The sequence below is a fragment of the Callorhinchus milii genome, unplaced genomic scaffold (assembly GCF_018977255.1).
Source record: "Callorhinchus milii isolate IMCB2004 unplaced genomic scaffold, IMCB_Cmil_1.0 Scaffold12, whole genome shotgun sequence".
Taxonomy (NCBI): domain Eukaryota; kingdom Metazoa; phylum Chordata; class Chondrichthyes; order Chimaeriformes; family Callorhinchidae; genus Callorhinchus; species Callorhinchus milii.
The window spans coordinates 17695835-17709473 of record NW_024704753.1 but is presented as its reverse complement, the minus strand read 5'-3'; the positions used below and the strand labels follow the sequence as shown (position 1 = coordinate 17709473).

At 40.7% G+C, this 13639-nt stretch overlaps 1 protein-coding gene across 1 annotated transcript in view; it reads right to left on the bottom strand.

Moving 5' to 3' along the window:
- Nucleotides 1–13639, bottom strand: part of LOC103176808 (protein bassoon) — a 118326-nt gene that overhangs the window by 90308 nt on the left and 14379 nt on the right. The window lies entirely within an intron of this gene.

The following is a 13639-nucleotide window of genomic DNA, read 5'->3' as shown; positions in this document are numbered from 1 at the left end:
CAGATGGGACGGCTGCTGTAACGGTGACAATTTTTCCACCAGAATGTTGTAGCCGTGATGGAATCAGAGCCACTTACACGCTATAAAAATAGGATCAAAACAAAAGAAGTATGACTAGTGCTTTCAGACGGCAATTTTACCTTCAACAAAACTTTTCCATGGAAAGGTGGTTCTCTGGCATCTCCTGTGAATATAAAGAAATTACCCAGTGCAAGCGCTCAAAGTACTTAGTTATTGTATTCCTGCCAAAGCTCTCTTTCAGTGGCTGCTCTTTTGTTACCTGTAACTTCATAACAAAAATACTCCCTGTCTTCACTTGATATAGCACCTTATCACGGCTTCCAGACGTCTCAAAGCGCTTCACGGGCTATACCGTAAAGTGTATATTTTGTGTGTGAAACCTCAGACAACAGTGACACTCACAAAAACCAAGGGGATTTCTGTCTTCAGATCCACCTGCATCTAATATTATTGTTAATGTATTCACAGAAGGAGCGAATTACCAACAGACAAAGGCTACTGCCTTGAAAGATATTTTAATATAAAACACGCAGTGATTTCGCTACCAGTTAACCTTTTCCAATCTCTGCTCATGCACATCAGGCCAATTTATATATTTGTAGTAGAATAGTTGCCAATAAACTATTGGAGGTTAGATGGCCCTGAAAAGATTTTTTTAAATCAATGTCACAGAACAATTGCACATAATAAAGCAACCAATGCCAGTACAACTAAAGCTATCAATTTGTGTTAAAATCTGAATTAAAGTCTATTCTTTAAAATATTTTAAACAACATTCCCAATGCTGTTACTGACCCCTATGTAAACTCAAAATGACCTTGGTAATTCCTTTACATATCCCTGAAATACACACCCACGCCTTCGGTCACCCTCCTGCTCCTACTCTCTCTGACTTCCACCCCTCTTGATCCAAACTCCCTGCTCGAGTCCAAATCCCTGACTGTCCAGCACCTTGGGACGTGCTCCTGACGTGAAACACGCTATTCAAATGTAATTTGTTGCTGTTGTTTCCATTTCTCTTGCTGCATACAATCCCAAAAGGCCAATCACTCCCCATGTAATGTTGCTAATACAGCCCCAGATATTAACAGCAATCTCTTCATATCTTTTCATGGAGAAGGAAAAACAATGATATGAAAGCATTAAATCCCAGATCAATACAATATTATTGACTCTGCGAGTGGTGGAGGCACGCCGAGCAATGAGAAAGAATATGAGCACTGTATCAGCCATGAATGAAAATACCACTCATCACTCATTTCGCAATAAAGGAAATTGTGAATATTTTGTCCAAAATAGGACCAATTTAGCATACAAATGCTTCCTGACGCATCTGCACGGGAAACAGACTCCCCAACTCCCTTCTCATAGACGATGTCCAGCGGGCAATATCTACAGCATGTACATATTGAAGAGAAGATTTAATGAACCCTCCAGTGCATTGTGAAAACAGGAAACAGAAGCTGTACATCAGTGAGTTGAAAAATACCCTCTCAAATGAAGGCATTTGTTCACACCAGCAACTGCGGCAAACGTGTGTTTAACCAAATGTAGTTAGATCTTCGCCTGACGAGTTTTATGGCAGCTATTTTAATCAGACAATGGTCAGGAGCCATCCAGCGAGAGGACAAATCAACATTTATTTTTAACATCTGAAGTTTTAAATAGGTACTGTCTGAAAGACAGAAGGTCTTTCCATAAATAAGGGATGATGGAGAGGAAGGGAAGAGAGCAGATGAATTAATTCTTGGCACTCTTATTTTCACAGTACATTTTTTTTCCAGCAAATAATTTTGAAGAGGCAATAAAATAAATTATTTCCCACATATAAATCAGGGAGACTCTCATAGCCAGGATGGAACGTATAGAAAGCTGTTAATCTCTGCCACGCCACCAGCGGAAGGCGCTTAGTGGAAGTAAAGTACCTCTCTGTATGGCGGGGGTAGAGAGGGAGGAGTGGAAGGGATAGGGTTGCAAAACGAATCATCGGAGAAGATCATTCACCATCAGTGCCCTCAAAAGCCCCAAAACATAATTGTTGGCTGCTCCCTTACAGGTAAATTACCGATAGAACAGGGAGGCCTTAAAGAGGAAGAAACTCCACGAATGAATAATGAACAGTTTTGTTTTTAATCCATCAATCACTGGCAAGATTGTTTTCTTGCCAGTGTCCAGGCAGCAACTGATAGCTGGGAAGCTGGAAATGCCCAAAATCCTTTGAAGGATTTCAGGTAGTATTTAGCACTGGGTCAGTCTAATTATAGTTAGTCAGTATAAATAGGTTATAAGAATCCAGGAGATCAGAGCCACGGATTTACGTCTAAGCATAGCTTGTAGCAAACTCGAAGCACAGTGATGTTACTTTCAGTTGGCTTTTGCTCCCCTTAGGGAAGGTCTGAAATTTCATTACGCTCACCATACCATTTATTTGGAGCTTAGATCCTATTTGCTGTTTCTGTGACAATTAACAGCTTTATTGTTCTATAAACTATAAGTAACTGAGAGAGAAAAAAAAAGGTTACTGTTTTGATGGGAACCTTCACCAGAATAGGTAGAACCAGGGTGCTTTGTGGTGCAAGAAAAATAGAGGCAGTTTTTTTTAAAATCAAAGCTAAATTTACAAAACTAAGCTGCATTTTATCCTGGTGCCTTGGACTGTGAAATATGGGCCTTTAAACATAATAAACTTGACTGTTAAAATATTTTAAATATCATAAAACCATAGCAAGGATAATAACAGTAGAGCACCTTATTACGTCTTCGAGACGTCTCAAAGCGCTTCACAGAATATACCATAAAGTGAACTAATCGCGGGCGAAACGATCTGCAGGAGTATAGTGAGCTGCAATCGAGGACAGCGATGTGAACAAAGGATTCAACCTGCAATCTCATCACTCAATCAATCTGCTTGTCCTCAATTACAACCTACTGCACTCCCACACATCCATTTACTGCTTAATTACATTCAATGAATTCAGAGTGCATGGGAAATTCACGAACCCTCCATAGCTCAGTGTTCGCAAAAGTTAACATTAAAAACTTAAGGATAACTTGGTTTTAAATGGATTTTTTTTTTAAATTTCAGAAGGTAATTCAGGACGCAGAAGGTTACAAAATTTGCTTGCACCACAGTACGACCACACGTTTTCATACTGTGCGTTGAACGTGAACGTTCATATTTTCAATCTTTATTGAAATACAAAGGCAAACGATCAGAAATCCACCCTATGTAAGTTTTGGGTGTTTATTTTAGGGGGAAAAAAATAGATCGAGTTAAAAATGCTTGCGAGTGCACACATTACAGTCGCTTTCATAATGCACATTTCACTCTGTAATTTTTTTTTACAACTGTACAACAATTAGCTTGTACCACTGCTGTATGTATGAGGAATCTCTGAAGACTTGAATTAGATGATTGGGTTCCAAGGCTGTATCGATGCAAAACAAAGAACTCTGTGAGAGCAAGCAAGAGAGAACACACACACACACACACACACACGAGCTGCCAGCTGGGACAATTGTGCATCCATGTCTTAAAGCCTGGATTAACTGGCAAATCTGATGTATATGGACTGCACCACGTTAGAATTTCCCCAGGCAGCCGATAGAAGTCAGTCATGAAGCAAAGCTCAATCTGCTTCTCCGCAATAAAATCATCGGCATTGTGAGAAGCACAGTCTCTTGTAAAGGGAAAACAATGCATTCCACAATTATTAATAGCATTCTCTCAAGAAACCAAAAAGGAACACACAGAATTCTCCTCCATCATGCTTTCGCCTTCCAAGTGGTTTTGAAAGTAAATAATTCCAAACGTACAGTAAAACATGTGGCCCAAATGAGATGAGAGCTGCTTAATTCTATATATTGGGATAAAACATATCCGTTTGTAAAAGGTAATATATGAATTTGTGCAAAGTAAGATTTGTTCAGTGCAGGGTTTATTATTGTGGTGCACAATGCAAAACTGAGCTCCCTTGATGACCTACACCTGAGGGTCAAATGTGTTCAGCCTTTGAGGCCAGATGAGCAGATACACAAGAGGTCCAGTCTAAGATTAGTTTATATTGAAATTACCGCTCCTAACTGCACAATTCCCTGAATAACTGGGCTAATGCCAAGACAAAGCCCAGCATCAGTGATTTTCAATAGTCATTATTAATGACAACAAACAACCAAATTGTGTTTATACAGTGCCTTTCACTTTGGGAGGACGTTGCAAGATGCTGGACAGCAGAGAATCTTTATTTAAGTTTGATATTCTTTTGATAACATGTCTATTCACTCTACTTGAAACTCTGCAGATACACTGTCCACCTCCACGGAAAAAAGGAGACACAAAACAAATCAAATCCCACTTTCTGCCATTTAAAAATCTTGAGAGTCTCTGGAGAACTGGAAAGGGGTCAATTTTCACAGAAATCTTGCGTGCTAACCAGATGAAAGTCTGGAAATTTGTGGGCAAAGGTAGAATGTTGGAAAACGGACCGGTTGTTTTCATGCAGTTTCTCTCTGACAGTTGAAGCTTCAACTCAAATGCGCACAGCACGCTCACGTCGGTGTGCGCGACAAGTGATTACACCCTTGAAGACACATTTTCGGAGCATTGAACTATCCGGTCAAGGATTGTGTACCCAATTTTCATCCGGCAATTCAGTACTTCACGATGTATTAGAATGCACATGTTGATCTCACTCTGTCCTCACTGTGCAGAAATGTTTCAAGCTCTCTGGGAGGCTACTCTGAGAGCGGGGCGCTATATAAATGCAAGTTGTTGCTCCAGCTCAATACGTAAAACTTTCAATGCTAACTCTGGTGGAATTATGTCTGGCGAGCCTCAGCCCAGTTAGTAATTTGAGTGCTGTGCCCCTGACCAGGATGGAGTCATTGTGTTCTGGCTTTGTCTGCGGTGTGACAAATGGAACTGGCTTCACTGTGCAGCACCTAATAAAGGGCCTCAGGTGCTTGATACGAATGAAACAAAGCAACTCATCCTGTCCAACCGAGAATAGCTTCAATTTTAACCGAAAATACTGCAGCTATCTGTAATGGAATCCAGCTAGAAAGGCATTTGATTCAGTTCACCATGGCTCAGTCGATTGTGAGCCATGGAATCGCTAGGCTTCCCGTCACTTTTTATTAACTGTATTCATTCTTCTTACACGAATACTATTGAGATCCTCTCTCTCCTTTCCTCTTTAACTTGTCAATGATGAGAACATTAACACCCGGCTCACGGGCACAGGGACCTTTCTGGGTAGTGACTTCAGTCTTCCAGCCCTGGTGTTTGCGGATAGCTTTCTGTTGTTTGCATCCACTCCCATAGGTTTGCAGAGCCTACCTGGCCATGTTTCCAATTCATTAACCGCCGCAGGTCTTTCACTAAATCCATCCAACTCTCACACGTTATCATCGATGGGCAGCAGTAAGACTACCTCATCGATGGCACTCAAACCTTCACAGTAGATAACCAGCCACTAAACGCTTTCTTCATAATAGTCCAACTTTAATACCTTGGGAGTTCATCTCCATCATCGGGGCCTCATTGGCTGATAAATAGTGGCGTGAGGGAGCCCACAGGAGCTCCTGGCTCAATTACCAGCGCTTTGTAAACATAAAGTGTCTGGTGATAAAATCATATACAACTGAGCTTCCTTGATGGCCTAGGGCAGAGATGTCAAATTCATTCAACCTTTGGAACCGGATAAGCACATAAGCATTTGTCTGAACTGGCTCTCTGAAAATCCATTTAGTCCCTTTCTCCTGCCTTTCCTCCCATATTCCTTTAGATTTCTCCTTTTCGGATATTTATTCAATTCCTTCTGAATTCAATTTTGAAATCAACAAGAGTCACTTCCAATAATTGTGACACACATCTGTATGGAGAAAGAATATCTGCACAGCCAGGGAGATCTATAAATCTATAGAAACCTTCTCTTAAGGATCCATCAACTTTACATAGCTTCCCCAAGGGTTTAGTCAATTTGTACACACACATATACAGCACACACATACACACGCTCTCTCTCTTACAATCTTCTCCTCCTCTCCTGGGAAATCTATCAGTCTCATCAACCCCTCAGGATCTATCAATCTGCTTATCTTCTCTCCTGGCATCTCATCTCTTGTTGCTGTACGAGTCTACGAATTGGACAACCTTTTCACCACATTTGCATGTGTGCTCAAAGGGTTAAGCCTTTCAACGGCAAATTCATACAGGAACAAAGGAAATGAATTCAATTAATTTCATATCTCAAACTGTGGCCAGAGTTTAAGGATATCAATAATTGAAACGAGAAATAGCTGGATTCCATCCCTGATGGAATGTGTCACTTATGTAAGACTGTCAGCAGCATAATTTCTCATCTCTTTCTCCCACCCACTGTTTAACTTGCTATAGATTATATGCGTGACCAATTTGGATGCCATCAAAATATAGGACTCAAGATGAATACTTGTTGACCAGATAATCTGACACTGTGAGTGATGAGTCTGATGTCTTCTTATTTTTAAAATAAAGTGAAGGATTGGAACAGAAATCCTGACCGATTACCTGAACTGCGGGGGATACTGTTAAGCCTCGTTCTTTGAATTAGGAATTCACACCACACACACTTTTGAGGTCCACGGATTAATGTTCCATCGGCACTCAAGAGAAGCAATAGAAAACATCAGACAAATCTCTTATAATGTGCTTCGCTGTTGCATTTTATGACATGGTTGGATGCCTTGAGTGCAGTTGCCGGCATTTCTGTGCGAAATGGTGTCAACCGTACCCATGCGGCCACATGGGAAGCATTGTCAGTAGTGGCCTTTTTAATCATAAAATGGGCAGCAGGCACAGGTGATGTCCTGGTTGCCATCTTGCCCTTGTTTTACACTCAAACGTGATAGTTGAGTTTGTGGAGCCAAAACAGTGCATTATAGCAGGTTCTACAATCTACATAACAATCATTGCACTTGATATAGTACCTCTAACAACTAATCATCTCAGAACTTCTCAGGTACGTTTGAGGTTAAATATGTGCAGATAAAACACACAAAATACACCCAATATGTGGAGTGATCAAAAAGAGATCAAAGATCGGATAGTGCAATAGTTCAGCAAACTGCTCTTTCACCTCTAGGATTTGGGTTCTATCTCTGTCCAAATTGATAGGATAAAAATGTTCTCTATTTGTTAGGGCCATGGGAAATGAGTGTCGGCCAGTATAATCCAGCTCCTGGGAAAGGCTGATCCATGGCACAAATCAACCTTGTCCTTCATCATAAACTGGCACTAAATTGGGATAGGAACCACAATAGCTAGTGTGAAAAAAAGAAAATGGATACTGAAAGAAAACAAAAGGAATTTGACTCTGCAATTGCCCATACTTTGCTTGATCTGAAAGGACTTGAAAAATCCAAAAAGAATTCTATTCCCCTTAGTGTGATGATCACAATTTTTTAAATTAAACTTGAGCTTTTCTTCCATCCTGAGACACAAAAACCTGAAAGGAGGATCTATAGCAGATCAAGAAAAATAAAATCTCATGTTGGGCAAATTCTTCTGGATCCTTTATGTCTTAACAAATCCTCATGTAGAATATGTAAACTCGCTGTTTCAGGTGAAATGTGGCAATGCAAATAAAGGCTGAATTCTCTCTGCAATAATGCTGCACTGCCCCTGCTATCTCCCTCTGTTTTTATAATAATAATCCTTGCATTTGATATAGCGACTTATCAGGTCTTCGCGACGTCTCAAAGCGTTTCACAGTATACTGTAAAAGTGAATGGACTGAATATTTTGTGAAGTGACGGTATATGTTATGTAAGTTTTCCAGCCACAAGCAATGGAATAACATGCTTCACTCCAGTTTGCTTTGCTTACTGGCATTTATCAATAACAGAATAACTGACCCGTGAAGATATTGCTGCTCATGAATTAATCAAACTGGCATCTTATTTGCACAGAACTGAACCAATACCATCACACCTATGCGCTCAGATCATGCTGCAGTCGTATACATCAGTTGGTACTGTTATGTAACTTATATTTTTATAACATGCTCATACTAATTAATGAGAAATGCCAATGAATCTGGACTTTTGACTTTGAAGGGACTTGTCACTTCTAGGGAGCATTGTATTCAAATGAAAATTACACATTTGAAGAAGTGCTGAGTACTTTTTGACAAACTCCCTTACTCATTGATTCTATGTTGTCCAACACAATTGTGCAGCTTTTAAAAGCAGGAAGATAGCTGTCAAGGTAGCTTAATGATTCAATACAACAAGAGTCTGGAACATGAAAAGGCTATTGAGTCCATTCCTCCTACAATTCGCATCTCTCATCCTCCATCAAAGACTCTCTCTCTCTCTCTCTCATTTCCCCTCATCCACCCAATGCACACTGCCTCCTCATCCTGTTCCTTGGTACCCAGCCCTTGGGACATCCTCCTGGCGTGAAAGACGCTATACAAATATAATTTGTTAATTTGTTGTTCCAACACATTCCCTCTCCATTCAATCTCCCCATCATTGACTCTTTCTCTCCCCAAATATTCATCCTCCCATACATTCATTCGGTCTCCCTCCACATTCCCCTAGTCTCCACACTCTCCCTACCCTGCAATCCAATGTTTTTTTTCCCTTTTCCCAAATGGAGGGAAGTTATACTAGAGTACAGTTGCATAGATCAGAAAATGACTGTTTTGTCTCTAGAATCCCTAAGCAGGAGGTATCATGGACAAGCCCAATCAACAATTCATACATACATCAAGTGACAGACGTACTAATCTAGTGATCTGTACCATCATTCCCTGGTGTACCTTTCTATTCATATTCAATCTTACCAATAAATCCTTTGATATGCTAATGAATAGTTACAGCCACCAGTACATCGAGGAGAAGTGTGCATCATTTAAAGCCATCTGTCGCATGACTCCTACAGCACAATTTCCTTTGAGTGGGGGAAGGGTTGTGTCCGGAACAATGCCAATCTGCCATTCACAGTGCATATTAATTGCATTGGCACATCATATTGAAACCTGTCAAATGAGGGGAAGTAATCAGGAAGACATATGGTACTGTTTAACCAACTCTCCCACTTACAAAACCTGCTGCTCTGACTTGTTCCTGCAGGACACCATTCTTGTTTGCATCTGCATTTGTTTGTTTTCTTCAGTCATTTATTTTAAAGAGATGGCTGTTCTACTGGGAGAGTGGGTGGGTGGGAGATGGTTCAGCATTTTGGGGGGCAAATATGTTAAACATGAAGGTGATACAGCTATTGAGCAGCTTGAAGGTGGCATTAAGGTGGTCAGAAAAAAAGGTCAAAGGACAAGAGGCACGAAGGGAGAACATTTTTCCAGGGGTAGAATGAGATAGTGGGTGGGTTGGCAGAGGGGAAGTGGATGTGAGAGGAGAGTGAGTTAAGGAAGTGATAGGAGATGGTGAGCTCGGTGATGTGAGTTCATGGGGGGCAAGAGAGGAGAGTGTGAGTCGGGGAGTTTATGTGGAGGGTGAGGTTGAGGAAGAAGTGGAAATCGGAGAAAACATTATTATTTATTATTATTATTACTTCCGAGTATCAGGGATGCTCGGCAAGAGATCAGTTTAACAGAGATGACACATCATCTCAATGCAATGTCTTCCGGATCATCAGATTATAACACAAAAGTGCAGCACACAAGGAACAGGCCAACAACCTGCTCGTTACCTTACAACCTGCTGGGTTATGCGCATTTCAATCAATAGGGAATCCGCAGGTCAAAGGAATTTACCATGGATATAGCAGCATCAATTTCTGGATCAATCTCTACACAGGCAGCCATCAGGAACTCAGGATCCTCATTATACCAGCTTCATATTGAGGAACGACAATCGAGAGTTTTGGAGAATTAACAGAGGGCTGGCCATTGGAACATAACAAATACTAGACCAACACACAACTCAACCACATCAATATTTCAGTTGAACAACACTGATTTGGCATGCCATTAATTCATAAATATGCGTATGGCTCAGGTTTCAGATTGGATTATTCAAACACCAGTATCAGGAATTCAATCAACAACTTACATTTACACGTGTCAGTGCTGCAAATCAAATATTAAAAGGGCACAGACTTAATGGAAAAAGTTTGCCGACTGCTATAATTTTAATTAAATTTTAAATTGTACAATTTCTTAAATAATGAGTGGGAATTAAATATGTAACGATTTGTGAATTATATTCACTTAACTGAAATGTCGATGTAAGCAGAATTGACTACTGTCTGCTACTTCGGCAATACAGAAATGTAATGTAGTGATGTGCTGTGGTTTACAAATAAAGTAGGACCTTCACAATTATGAATAAGAAATTGAGCGATGATACAGATTTATTAATGTTGAAAATAGAACAAGCATCTGGAATTCATGGTGCCTCGGTGGATGAAAACACCATGTGATGTGGCAGTGAATCATACACAATAGATCACAAGATCACACGTCTGATTCTGATTAAGATCCTTCAGACCATTTGAGCTCATCGTTCCAGAATACCCACCGTGCTGTCTTCTCATCACAGTGTCCAGCTATTTTTTTTAAAAAAACGAGTCCAATGTCCTGACCTCAACCACCTTTCCTGGCAATCTGTTCCAGTCATTAATTACTCTCTGGATAAGGGAAAGGGGCCTGACATTTGTCCTGAAATTGTCGTTTACATCTCTGAACCTATGTTGTCTTGTTGTAACAACTCCAACAACAACCACCACATAACACCCCTCACGTAGGGCAGTGTTCCGGAGCACGTGACAGTGGCAGAGCACAACGCCGAGCCAGAGGGTGGGGGAGGTGACCGTAGGCACAGTCGAAAAGGAAGGTCTTCAGGTGCAAATTGTTGTTGTACTGAGTCGTTGCAACCTCTTACTGGAGATGATCCGTATTTCCCTCCTCTGCATTGCCTCCAAGGCCAGAGCAGCCCCTTTACGTCACGGGAACCAGAATTGTACGCAGATCTCCAGATGCAGCCTGACCAAAGCAATATATAGCTGGAGAATGACGTCTTCTCACCTGATTGGCAAAAGAAGCCCGGCATCCTGCTTGCCTTGTTTATTCCTGCCTCCCACTGTTTTGACATGGTGAGCGATGAGTCATCTAACACCTCTAGATCTCTTTTAACTTCCCCTTTGGTAAGTTTTATGCCATCCATGGAGTACATTTGTCTCATAGTCTTACTTCCGATGTTTAGTACCTTGCATTTGCCTGTAGCAAACTAGGCAGATACAAGGTTCAATATCATACCTGAGTTAAGATAGCAGACCTCGCCTGGATGAAGAAAGAGTCCCAATGATTACCACGGACACTAATAAAGAAGAAAAAGAAACCAAATCTAGCATACTGTCAGAGTTCAGACTCCGGTAGCCACTGTGGAAACATGTCTGACTCAGCTTAATGTGGAGTCCTGTCGCTCAGCGGTTAGAGCACTCGCCTCGCAAGCGAGACCGGGGTTCTATTCCCAGCAGGGCGAAATGTTGGGCAAGTTTCCTTACTCCACACCCCTCTGTTTACCTAGCAGTAAGTAGGAACCTGGTTGTCAGTTGATTGGTGGATCGCTTTTCCAGGGATAATAATCCCTAAAAAAAACCCAATAATAATTGGTCACTCAATCCACAACTGTTTGCAGGACACTGCTGTGCGCAATTGGCTGCCGCGTTTCACCCATAAATATACAGTTTCACTTTATGGTATATTCTGTGAAGCGCTTTGAGACATCTAGAAGATGTGAAAAGCGCTATATCAAATGCAAGGATTATTATTATTATATGCACCGAGACTCATCCAGACTCACATTTAAAGAGTAAGATGTGGGCAGAGGGCTATCAATGTTCTTTAGTGTGTTCCAGGATGATTTGCCAAATTCAGGAGTGGAAGCGCAAAGGAATTGGAAAGGAAGCAAAAGTCCATTCCTGATCAACTGTATGAATGCCACCAAGCCCGGTCATAGTGAGGAGAGCTGACAATCTCAAACAATTGGGCAATGGGATGACACGCATGAAAGCCTCATCACTGAATGCAATGTCAGTTTCATTCCCTTCGACGTTTGATTTGCAGAGCTGTATGTTCCAGTACCACTACTCAGGGGATTATTCATTCGGCACTCAAGATAAAGTAATATCCATGTGTCAGAACACGAGTCAGTTAAAAGTAAGGATAAAACTTAGCTGGGCAGTTACTGAGCTCTTCTTTACAAAGCTATGGACAGTTAATAATAATAATCCTTGCATTTGATACATCGCCTTATCACATCTTCGAGATGTCTCAAATCGCTTCACAGAATATACTGTAAAGTGAATTGAATGCACATTTTATAGGTGAAAGTTTCCAATTTAGGCAGATTTGAAGGGATGAAATCTGGACAGAAAGTCAGAATATTATTTGGATTATTGCAAAGGAGTACTTGGTATTATTTTTTAATTTAAAGAATTGCAGCTTGGTGTGTCTCCTATGAATTTTTCTTCTTTTAATTGATGGCATGATTTAAATCAACCTTTTTGCCATGTAAAACCACAACAAAGTTAATCTTTTTTATAATCTTGGTGCTTGAAATGTACAGTCGGTTTATTAGGATCACAGGATACTTGCCACAACAATGTTTAAGACTATTTATTTAAATAGATTATATTTCATGACCTAAGCCTTTTCATGCAGTGCATGCCGCTCATCGGTAATAACAGGCTGCTCCTCCAGTAACAGGGATGATAACAATGATTAATGATAACAAGATCTGCACTGGAGCGAGGAACAAAGTCATTCTGGAAAAACGAGAAAGGTGAAGAGTTCAACTGGAGTGTGAAGCTAAACTATTTGACATGCAAGAAAGCTAGAAGACAAATGTAAATTTGGACGAGCTTGGACTCCTGTTATTAATCATGTTGATACACGAAGTCAAATCAGGATTTCCTTCAGTTATCAGCTAAGCCGTTGGCTGCAACATTTGCTGCCACACAAAACTGCTTCACCCATGTCTGCCTCTGGATGACCTGATCAAAAAATGTAATGCAAGAATCAGAACTGTGCAGATATTTTAGGTTCATACCCAGCTATAGCTGAAATGTCTCAGTCAGACTTGCACTCCAATTGTTGCACAAGTTTCTCTGTTCTTGCTTGACTGTTTTATTGGTACTTTGAGCTCACGGTACAGGCAACATTACAGCCAAAGTGCTGGGGCGGTACTGCATTGTCAGAATATGGATGAAACATTAAACCAACGTCTGCCTACCTATTCAGATGGTGTTAAAGATCCATGACAATATCAAAGGGAATTTATCCCAATGCCCTGGCCAACACTCTCCCAGATAACACTGATCAGTCACTTCAAGGCTGTTTATAGGATTGTTGCTGTGCGCAAATTAGCTTTCCTGTTCAGCTACATATCTGTAGTCCATCCACTCTGCAGTCAATCCTGTCAATCCTGTGAAGCATGCTCTGATCACTCATCACCCTCAAATATTGAGATGTTTCTCATTTCAAATGCAAAGATTATTATTATAACACCTGTTTCACAATTGGGCTTTGTACTAGAAAAACATTACTTGCCGATGATATAAGATGAAAGGAGTCCTTTTACATCAGTGTACAATTTTCTCGACATAAAC